A 12,176-nucleotide genomic window follows, 5' to 3' on the forward strand; every position below is an offset into this window, starting at 1 on the left:
TTTTCTGTCCAGACATTATGTTATTAGAGAGGACTTCCGACTGGAGAGATAGCTCAGCGGTTAAGAGCACTTGATACTGCTTGTGCAGAGTAATATGCAGAGTAGTTTTCACAATTGTTTGTAACCACAGCTCCTCCAGGGAATCTGACTGACCTCTTCTGACTTCTGAGAGCACCTGTGTGAAAGTGGTGTGAGTATAGTCACTTAGGCACACACCCATGCCCATAAAATAGTAAGCGTTGAAATAAAATAAATCTTTAAATTTATAAATTAAAATTTAAAAAAACAAGCAAACAAAGATCCTAAGAAATATTTTTTAGACACTCTCTTTTTCACAAAAAAAAAAAAAAAAGGTATTTTTTGGAGAGGTGGGGAGGGCAAAGAATTCCCTCAATTTTATTTTAGATCTGTTTTACATATGTAACTGTTTTGCCTTCCTATATGTCTGTGTATCATGTGAGTGCCTAGTGTCAGATCACCTGACACTAAAGTTACAGACAATTGTGAAAAGAAAAGTCATGTGTGTGCTAAGAACCAAACCCTGGTACTCCTTTGTCTGGGGTATGGGGCCTCATGAATCTGCAGGCTTAGTGTTTGTAGCCTGATTTGAGTCTTAGGAGGCCTTGCTAGAGAAGAACTTTATCAACTGGCCCACATCCCTAGGCCCTTTTGGGGGGTTATTTATTTTTTATAGACTAGGTCTTGGGTTGCCCAGTCTGGTCTTCAACCCAGTATGTAGCCAAAAGTAACCTTGAACTCCTGACCTTCATGCCTCTACTTCCCAAGTGCTTGGCTTTCCTAGATGCACCACCAGGCCTAGTGGCCTGCTCTCTTTCCTTCTCTGTCTTTTTCTATTTGCTATGTTTTCTCCATAGCACTTAACACCATCTGCTGGTCTAGATTTCGTTTTAAAGATTTATTTATTATATATTATAAGTACACTGTAGCTGTCTTTAGACACACCAGAAGGGGGCATCAGATCCCATAACAGGTGATTGTGAGCCATCATGTGGTTGCTGGGAGTTGAACTCAGGACCTCTGGAAGAGCAGTCATTGCTCTTAACCACTGAGCCATCTATTCAGGGGTTTTACTGTGTAGCTCTGGCTGTCCTGGAACTCACAAGGTAGACCAGGCTGTTCTTGAATTCCTAGAGATCCACCTGCCTCTCTGCCTCCCAGGTGTTGAGATCAAAGCCGTGTGCCCACACTGCCCAGCTTTTTCTATCTTTCTTAAAACCAAATCCACAATTTCCATTATCAGTTACATGTTCTATAAAAGGAGGTATGACAAATGGGTCAGGGTTGTTAAAAAGAAGGAAAAGAAAACAAATGCAGGTTTACGAATATCATTCCATTTACTTTTTACTCGGTTGTGGAGATGTCCCCACGTCAAACACAACAGCTACAGTTGTTGGAAGCCCAGACATACTTCACACCCACAGGAGCCACATGCCTTTTATAATCTCACCCATGGATTCTGTAGATCATCAATAGAACATTTGCCTACCATGAATGAGAGCCTTTGATCCCTCACTTAAAAAAAAATTTTTTTTTGACCAACTACTATGGATGGCACTTAACTGTTAAAATAATTCAAAAGGTAGGTGCTATTAGCTCACAGGGTTGAAGAAGTTTATCCAGCATTCCATGGTAAGAGATAAAACAGGAATTAAGACTACAATCTTGTTCTCCCACAGTTCCCAGGGAAATGAAATGGGTACAGTACCTGTATAAACTATGTGTAAATGTTGACTTTTGTCTATTTAAAACCTTGGAGAAGCTCGGCAATGGTGGCACATGCCTTTAATGCCAGCACTCGGGAGACAGAGGCAGGCTGATCTCTGTGAGTTTGAGGTCAGCCTGGTCTGCAGAGTGAGTTTCAGGACAGACAGGGCCACACAGAGAAACCCTGTCACAAACAACAACAACAAAAAAAAAACCAAAGCAACAGCAGAACTCCAAAGATTTCTTTATTCTGATTTTACCTGTCTGAGTGTTTGCCTGCTGGCATGTTTATAGACTCACTATGTGATCACAGTTCCCTCAGAGACCAGAAGAGGGCATTGAAACATGTAGAATACAGGTTTCAGGAGGTTGTGAACTGCCCTGTGGATGCAGATGACCCAATGTGGGCTCTCTGTGAGAGCAGTGTCCACTCTTACCCATGTGCAATCCCTCCAGCCCCTGTGCTGTTTTGTATTATTGTAGGATCCATTCAGAATACGTATACTCTTTTTTTTTTTTCTTTTTTTCGGAGCTGGATACCGAACCCAGGGCCTTGCGCTCGCTAGGCAAGCGCTCTACCGCTGAGCTAAATCCCCAACCCGAATACGTATACTCTTAAGGCTGCTATGACCCCTTGGACTCTGAGGTACAACTGGGAAAGATCTTGTATGAAAGCTTGCTAGCAAGTGACTAGAGGGGTCTGTTCACTCAGTTTATCTCCAGTAGCTGGGATCTGTGTGCAAGAAGCCACGAGGAAGTCCTAGCTTTCAGGGAAGAAGTGCTTGGAGTGTTGATAGAAGCCAAAGTTACTAGAGGAGTTTGTTTAGTATTTTATTATTAAAATGTTTACAACTCCATTCGCATTTAATCCAACAATGATACAGTCTGTGGCTCTCATTTCTGCCCTCCCCATTCAGATATTCAAACCAAGTAGGCTCTTTCACTAACAACCCCAAAGCCACATTTACATCTAACAAAATTAGCACTGGCTCCTTGGATCGCAAAAACTCAGTCCAGGGCCAGGAGGATGGCCCAGAGAGCTGACTGCTCACCACCAGTTTAATTCCCTGAGACCCACTTTGGGGAGGTAAAGAACAGACTTGAAAAGTATCCTTTGACCTCGACATGCATGGTGTGTGCATGTGCATATTCAGGAGTCCACATACATGCACACACACACGCACACACACTACATAGGGAAATGTTAAGTAAAATTTAAAGCTATAGCACCCAAGCTGGGAATGGTGACACACACATTTACCCTTAGCACTGGAAAGGCAGAGGCAGATGGATCACTGTGAGTTCAAGACCAGCTAGATCTATTTAGCAAGTTCCAGACCATCTAGGGCTGTATAACCAAAAACTAAAACCTAGTCTACAGTTAAATGTTCTTAACCTTTTTTTTTTTCTTAAGATTTATTTATTTCTTTCATGTATGTGGATACACTGTCGCCGCTGTCTTCAGACACACCAGAAGAGGGCATCAGATGCCCATTATAGGTGGTCATGAGCCACCATGTGGTGGCTGAGAATTGAACTCAGGGCCTCTGGAAGAGCAGTCAGTGCTCTTAACTGCTGAGCCATCTCTCTAGCCCTCAGCTTCTAAATATCTTTATAGTTGGCATCCCCTAGTCTTGAAGGAAAAGAGATCCCTATGTTCTGTATTGTTGACCACATCCTCACACCCTCAGGCTTCGTGCACCCTGCATATGGGCTCTGTTACTGAGGTATATTCTCAGCTCTATATCTGTGTTTTAAGCTCTTTCTCCTTTCCCCCACAGCCGATGACTTATTTAGGTAACTGGGTCAGATTCTCTTCAACGTCGCCCACATTTTACCGGAGGAGTCTACCTACTTCCTTGTGTCATTTATGTTTCTCTATCTCCTGCATTTCTCATTAAATAAAAGGGGCTGAGGGAGGCTGGTGAGATGGCTCAGTGGTTAAGAGCACCGACTGCTCTTCCGGAGGTTCCCAGTTCAATTCCCAGCAACCACATGGTGGCTCACAACCATCTGTAGCAGGATCCGATGCCCTCTTCCAGTGTGTCTGAAGAAAGTGACAGTGGACTCATAAATAAATAAATCTTTAAAAGGGGGGGGGCTGAGGAGTCAGTTCAGAAAGTAAAGCACTTGCGTGACATACAAACTTGATATAAGCTTAATCCTCATAAAAACTGTGGGCATAGTGAAGAGGACAAGAGTGTAATTTCAGAGCCGAGGATGAAAAGACAGGATCTACTGAGAGCCTATGTTGAGAAATAAAAATAAAACTAAGGTGGACCATGCTCTGAGGAACAAAACCAGGGTTGATCTCCATGAACTCCTGCATATGCACAGGATGTACACGCGCCACACTCATGAACACTCCTGAACACTCCTGCATGTGTACACACACACACACACACACACACACACACACACACACACACACACACACACACGAGACAGCGCTGAGGGTGTGATCTAATTCACGTTGAGAGGATTGTTTGCTTCTTCAGCCAGCATCTTTCCTAGGCAGTGCTGCAGGCCTCAGACTGCATCCATCATGACCGCAGGCAAACGGTGTCCGTGCCTGGCTCTGTCACATTTAGTGATGCTAAGCTTCGTTAGCGGACATCATGCTTCCTCCGCTGTAAAGTTCTCCGTGAATCAGCTAGGCACCGTGGTACGCATCTAACACCCCAGGCTGTGGCGGAATAAGAGTTTGAGGCCAGCACGGAGTAAGAGTCTGTCAAAAAGCAAAAAGAAGAAGAGGAGGAGGAGGAGGAGGAAGAGGAAAAAGATGAAGAAGAAGGAGAAGGAGGAGAAGAAGGAGAAGGAAGAGGAGGAGGAGGAGGAGGAGGAAGAGGAGGAGGAGGAGGAGGAGGAGGAGGAGGAGGAGGAGGAGGAGGAAATGAAATAAAGAGAAAAAGAAACTCAGAAGGAGGAAAAACAGAGACTGGGCCTGGCAAGTTGGCACAACACCTGCTGCTGAACCTGAATTTAATTCCTATGCGGTGGAAGGAGAGACCTGACTCCGGGAAGTTGTCATCCGTCTTCCACTGTGGCGGGCCAGTGCCCACACACATACACACAAAGTAAATAAAATGTAACCAAGAGGAGAAGGGGGAGGAACTGAGGAATGTAGTAAATTAAAAGACCAAGGGGAGAGTTAGGTGTGGTGGTACATACTTGTGATCCCAACCCTTGAGAAGTAGAAGCAGGAAGAATAGGAATTTAAGACCAAACTTGGCTATATTGTAAATTTATAAGGCTATATGAAACTGTCTCAGGGTTGAGGTTTAGCTCAGTGGTAGAGGTTTAAAGACTTATTTAATGTATATGAGTACACTGTAGATACACCAGGAATCCTCAGATCCCATTAGAGAGAGTTGTGAACTGCCAGGTGGATGCTGGGAATTGAACTCAGGACCTCTGGGAGAGCAGGCCATGCTCTTAACCACTAAGCCATCTCTCAGTGGTAGAATTCTTGCCTAGCAAGCATGAGGTTCTGTCTTGGCTCTGTCCTCAGCTCCAGAAGAAAACAAAAACAAACAAACAAAAAAATTAATGAAGCCACCTCTCTTGGTGGCTTTTGAATCTCTCACCTCCACCCCGACAGGGAACTTACAACCACTGGTGTGTGGTGTGTGGGTAGGACCCCTGAGAGCCTGAGGGGAGGATCACCAGTTCCCCTCTTCCCCAAGACAGATGATCAGACAGGGACAGACAGCATTAGTGCTGTCAGATTGAGGTCATGAGGCTAAGTGAGTGCTTAGAAATTTCCAACACAAAACATCCACATCCGGGTGGGCAGAAGGTTCCTGGATGGACACAAAAGACCAGAAAGGATGTCAAGCTATCCCAGGGGACGGAGAAACCAAGAGCCCTTGGCTCAATCATCTCTTCTAGTCCGAGGGGCTGCTTTGTCTGGCTTATGATTTAGAGGTTAGGAGGCCAGAGACCATCAGGAGTGGGGATGGATTCTAGAGTCAGAAGTGACTTCTGAACCAAGAACTTCCCCACCCCGTGTTCCCTTGTGGACCGCACAAGGTTTCCACTGGAGTCTGAGTGGAGAGGAACATAGACATGCTTACCTTTAAAGGCTCTGAGGATGCTTTCCAGGAGGAGCAGGTTTTGGAACCAGCAGGATCAAACACCCAGAAGCAAATAAATGTCCATGGAGTGGTCCCCTGACCCCCTTAAGTTAGGGGCCCGCCTGATTCCATCCAGGCTCTATTTGGAGCCTTTGTCCAAGGAAGTAGCCCCAGGGCCAGCTGAACCACCTTTTGCAGGACACAACCTCTCAGCCTAGATTATCTGACAGAGCCCTCGAGAAGCAGCCCTCTGTCTCCTGAAGCAGACACTACAGCAGCCCATGGAGCCCCGAGGCCCCCATGCAACACCACGGCCACAGCTGCAGCTGCTACTGCAGCCCAAGCGGGAGCTCCGACAGGCAGTGGCCGACAGGCAGTGGCCCCCGGAACAAGAGTAAATAGGGCAAGGCGAGGGGCGGCAGCAGGTCGTAGATGGACTGGAGCAGAGGACGCAGTAGGTATGCGGACACGTTGAAGGAGGACAGGCAGGGCAAGGAGGGCAGGAACACGTGCAGGGTGGGCCAGGGAGGCCTGGACAGGAAGGGCAGGTAGCAGCGGCGTCTGAGGGACAAGCAGTGCAGGAGCATGGGGGAGGGGGACAGCTGGGACAGGGGCAGGCACAAGCGGAAGGGGGACAGGACAAGCAGGGAGAGGTAGTTGGGGGTCCACGCACAGAGGACGGAGGCGGCTCCTGGTAAGTAGCCTTCTTATTCTGAGGCCCCAATCGAAGGCCCAGAGAGAAGTCCATTTGGCTGCAGGAGGCTGCTTTGGGGGCTGGGTGGAAGGGAGGGCTGGGTGAAACCTGAGGGTGCAATGTGTGTGTTGGGGGGAGGGCGGGGCTGGGGGGGCGGGGGAAGGATTAAGCCTAAGACACTCTGAGCCTCGCTGATCCTGCAGGGAGCTCAGACCTCCCCACCTGGCCATTCTCTTCCAGACGTGCCTGACAATACGTTCATCGACCCTCCCTTCTTCTGAGAGTCCTTTACCTGGGCCAGATCAGGACCCGCACTGCCCTTCCGGTGGTCTGCAGTCACTCACACTAATCCTTCTGCCTGGAATACCTTTCCTGTCTTAGACTGGTCTTACCTTTCTGAAGTCTTCCCTCCCACTATTCAATCCTAAGGTACTTCTAGCAATTCTAAGCCCTGATACCTGCCTGAGTCTCTCCAAGCCTGATGGCCAGAACTAAGACCTCAAGGTTCTCCAAAAGTTCCCAGAGGCAGCAGCAATAGAAGCACTCCAGGACACTGAGTCTGGGACGTTGCTGGGAGACGGTAGGAGTCTTGGGGTGCCTGGGTACTGAGAGTTTCTGAGAGAGTGAGTCCCAGTGTGGGTGTGGGGGTGCCTGGCTGTCTACGGGGAAACCAACAGCTGGCCCGGACAACTATTATTTGCTGGTTTATTATGGATAGGCGCTGGCTGCAGGAGTGAGCTAGACAGCCGCCTTTCCTCTCTTCAAAAGGGCCCTTAATGTGAGGAGTAGGGCAGGGTGGGGACAGAAACCCAGTGGGTAGATAAGTCAGTATTTCAGAGCTTGAGTGGCTGTGTTCATCATTACAGGGTCATCGGATAAAAGGCTGTTTGAAGAGGGGAATCTGGGCAGCACCTAGTACTTAGGATACTCCTTAAGGATTCGGGGCAAATTTTCAAGCCCTGGCAGAAAAGGGGGAGTTGTCTGAGGCCGAATGAACCCAAATAACCAGTTAAAGAAAAAAAAACAAACAAAAAAACAAAGTTAGCAACAAGGGAACCTGGGCCTGAGAGGTTCAGGCTCAGAGGTTAAGAGCAATGGCTGGTCTTCCAGAGATCCTGAGTTCAATTCCCAGCAACCACCCAGCACCATATTAAAAAAGGAGAGCAAGCAGAAGACACAGGGTATCAATTATGAGCACTCGCTGCTCTTTTAAGGGGACTGGGTCCAGATCCCAGCACCCGCAGGCTCACAAGCATCTGTAACTCCAGGACTAGGGGATCTGATGCCCTCTTCTGACCCACGTGCGTACTGGATATGCCTGTGCTGCACACTTAGACACGAAAGCAGACCACTCCTATGCGTAAAACAAAAACAAACAAGCCTACAAATTAAACATAAATAAAAGGAAGAGAAGCTGAGGAGATGGTCTATCCAGGAAAGTTCTTGCCTGCAAGCCGGGTAACCTGGCACTGGTCACGAAGCCCCACACCATGGAAGGAGAGAACCAACTCCCGCCAACTTCACAGGTGTGCTGTGGTGTGGGTGGGGTGACCTCCCAACAACAAGTGAAACAAAGTGACAAGTAGAGGAGAAGGGTACCGGGAAGGGCAGGGAAGAACCCTGACTACTGGAGACTATGATGTTAATGAAAGACAGCTTCAGGGAAAGACTTGAACGGAGAGAACAAGCCATGGAAATTTCTAGTGCAAGAGCATTCCACAGACTGCCATGAGCGGAGACAAGACTCATTACGACACAGGTCAGAGATCAAGGTAGAGGCTCCGCTGAGCAGGGCTTGTGAGCCAAGTTAGGGACTTGGATGTTTGTCTTTCTTTTTCTTTTTTTCTTCTTTTTTTTCCGGAGCTGGGGACCGAACCCAGGGCCTTGCGCTTGCTAGGCAAGCGCTCTACCGCTGAGCTAAATCCCCAACCCCGGATGTTTGTCTTTCAAGACAGGGTTTCTCTGTGTGTGACAGCCCTGACGCTAGCCTGGAATCCAGAGATCCACCTGCCTCTGCCTCCCGGGTGCTGGGATTGAAGGCGGGCACCACCAACTCCCAGGGAACTTGGATCTTATTCAAGAATAAGAATCACGGCAGATGGTTAGCGATAACAAAAGCGATAACAAAAGCCTGTGGGGTTTCTTGTTGCTATTCTTGACCCCATCAGAACTTATTGTTACCTATGTTGTTGTTGGGATTTTTTTTTTGTTTTGTTTTGTTTTTTGTTTTTTTATCTTGTTTTTGTTTTTTGAGCTCGGGAGTCTTCTGTAGCTTAGCTGGCTGCTTCAAATTTATTATGTAGCCAGTAACTTGAACTTTTGAACCCCCTGTTTTGACCTCCCCAGTTCCGAGATTATAGGTGCTAGCTTTGATGCATTTATAAAAAGATAAAGAAAGTGAGAATATGTTCTATGGAGGTGTGGGGGAAGGTGGGGGATGCTGAGGCATCCCTTCTCTCTGAGGGACCAGCCACCGGATGAAAGGATGGTATAGTACAGAATAAACTGAGTGTATTTCAGGACATGGGGAGGGGAGTTAAGAGGGTAGTAGGAACAGAGAAAGTGTGCGCATGTGTGTGTGTGTGTGTGTGTGTGTGTGAGAGAGAGAGAGAGAGAGAGAGAGAGAGAGAGAGAGAGAGAGAGAAAGAGAGGAGTAGAGGCCAGACATGAGCACAAGGAGAGGGGGAAGGGAATGGGGAGGGAGGGTAGGCAAGAGCAAGAGAGAACAAGAAGCAAGAGAGTGAGGTGAGGAGGGGGCAAGCAGCCCCTTTTATAGTGTCAGGCATACCCGGCTATTGCCAGGTAACTGTGGGGGTGGAGCTTAGACAGAATGCTAACACACTTGACCTAGTATAACTGTCTGGTAAACAACATCGTCAGTTACAACTGAAACTGAAGGCTATGATGACACAAACTTGTTATCTCAGTCAGTGCTGGGGAGCTGAGGCAGGGGTACACAATCCCTGTTCAAAGCCCGTTTGGGCTACATATCCAAGACCCTGTGTCAAACAAAACTAAACTAAAACCAACGCCAACAGAAAAGGAAAATTGAATATATGGTTTGATTTTTCTCGAGGAACTGTGATGTTCAAACTGGACCGGAGAGACAGCTTAGAGGTTAAGGACACTGGCTGCTCTCCAGAGGACCTGGATTCAGTTCCTTGCGCTCAAAGAGTGGCTCACAACCGTCTGTAACTCCCATCCCAGGGGGGATCTGACACCCTCTCCTGGCCTCTGTGGACGCCAGGCACACACGTGGTGCCCATACATGCAGACAAACCACCTTATATGCATAAAAAGAGAGAAAAAGATTATGCAGAGATGTGGTGTTTGCAATGGTCTAAACTGAATCACCTTCCAGATCTATGACCACTAGGATGGAGGGGTGCATTGCGAATGAAGGAATGAAGGGCTTTGCAACAAAAATGGCAATTCTGTACAGACACATCTCACAGAAAAACAGAAAATAGTTGCAATATCATTCTATTATAAAAGCCTAAAGTCGAGGAAAGTGGAGGCCAGGCCAAGACTGCAAGTGTAATGCTCTGTGACGCCTCCCTTTGAGAAACTGACTCTGGATATTGTATGAGTTTGAGGCTAGCCCGGACCACACACACAGTAGGGGAAAAAGACAAAATCAAGTTTTTTAGGGAATCACATATGGGTGCTAAAGTAGAACAAATGAAAAAGGAAGGTTGAGGAGCTGGCTCACTCAGTCAAGGGTTTGCCATGGGAGCATAAAGGCCTGGGCTCCATCACCATGATGTGGTGTTTGCTTAAGACTCCATACTGGGGAGTCACTGGCCAGCCAACTTGGTCTACTTGGTAAGCTCTCAGCCACTGAGAGACTTTTTTTTTAATTTTTTAAAGATTTATTTATTTATTATGTATACAGTGTTCTGCCTGCATGAATGCCTTTGGGTTAGAAGAGGGCACCAGATCCCATTACAGATGGTTGTGAGCCACCATGTGGTTGCTGGGAATTGAACTCAGGACCTCTGGAAGAGCATCCAGTGCTCTTAACCACTGAGCCATCTCTCCAGCCTGAGACTCTGTTTTAAAAACACAGACTGGGAGCTGGGTGGTGGTACGCAACTTTAATTCCAGCTCTTAGGAGGCAGAGGCAGGCAGATCTCTGAGTTCATGGCCAGCCTGGTCTACAGAGTGAGTTCAGGACAGGCAGAATGACACAGAGAAACCCTGTCTTGAAAAAAACAAAACAAAAACAGCACAGAATGGTGGTGGAGAGATGGCTCGGGAACTAAGAATCATCTCACCCTTTGCAGAGGCCGTGGGTTCAGTTCCTGATACCCACAAGTTAGAGGACAACCGGCTGAACTCGTTCCAGGGGATCAGATTACCCCTTCTGGCCACTGAGGGCAATGCATGAATGTAGTATACTTATGTAAGAGCAAGAAAACACTCAGACATAACTCAAAAACATATGAAATCTTTAGAAAAGGGAACAAACGGGTTGGGGATTTAGCTCAGTGGTAGAGCGCTTGCCTAGCAAGGGCAAGGCCCTGGGTTCGGTCCCCAGCTCCGAAAAAAAAAAGAAAAAGAAAAAAAGAAAAGCCAAAAAGAAAAGGGAACAAACAAATAAAATGGAGCAGATGATTCCTGATGAACGACACCCAAGGCGCACACACATGCACATGCACCTACACGCCTGCACACATGTGCACACACACGCACATGCACAGATAAACACTTGTATGTACACATGCATGTATACACTTGCACACACACATGCATACATAGACACTTGCACACACACGTGCATATGCAAGACTTCACACATAAGCAGACAGTCACGTAAACAAACCATGGTACACCAAAATAAACAGTAATAAAGGAAAGTCCTTGTGTATAATTATTACAAATGTCAGGTAGCTGGTTAGTTCTCTCCTACCATGTGGGTCTAGGGATAGAACTAAGGCTCTGAGCTTGGCAGGAAGCACCTTCACCTACTGAGTCATCTCACCAGCCTTGTTTGTTTGTTTTTTAAGATTTGAGGTCACTGTAGCTGTCTTCAGACACACCAGAAGAGGGCATCGGATCCCATTACAGATGGTTGTGAGCCACCATGTGGTTGCTGGGAATTGAACTCAGGACCTCTGGAAGAGCAGTCGGTGCCCTTAACCACTGAGCCATCTCTCCAGCCCCGTTTTATTTTTCACTGACATTTTAAACACTGTGTGTGTGTGTGTGTGTGTGTGTGTGTGTGTGTGTGTGTGTGTGTGTATAAATGTCTCAGACATGTCTGTGGCTGCTCAGATAAGTCAGAAAAGGGCGTCTGATCCTCTCGAGCTGGGGTTACAGGCGAATGTGAGCCACCTAACCTCAGTGTTGGGTCCTGTGGTAGAGCAGTTGGTGCTCTTGACCACTGAGCTATCTCTCCAGTATCCTTTGCTAGATTTCTTTTCTTTTCCTTTTTGGAGACCTGGTCTCAGGTATTCCGGGCCAGCCTCAAACTCACCTCACAGCCAAGCATGACCTTCATTTCCTGCTCCTCCTCTTCTGTCTCCCGAGTACTGAACTCACAGGCAACTACTGTACCACCTTGCCCAGCTTGCCCTCAACGTGTTCACACCCAACCTGGCACACACACAAGACAAAAAGAAAATGGCTCTCCTGGGCTGGAGACTCCTCAGTGGGCATCTTTAAAGCCCTGGATCCCT

The sequence above is a fragment of the Rattus rattus genome, chromosome 1 (assembly GCF_011064425.1).
Source record: "Rattus rattus isolate New Zealand chromosome 1, Rrattus_CSIRO_v1, whole genome shotgun sequence".
In the NCBI taxonomy this organism is placed as follows: domain Eukaryota; kingdom Metazoa; phylum Chordata; class Mammalia; order Rodentia; family Muridae; genus Rattus; species Rattus rattus.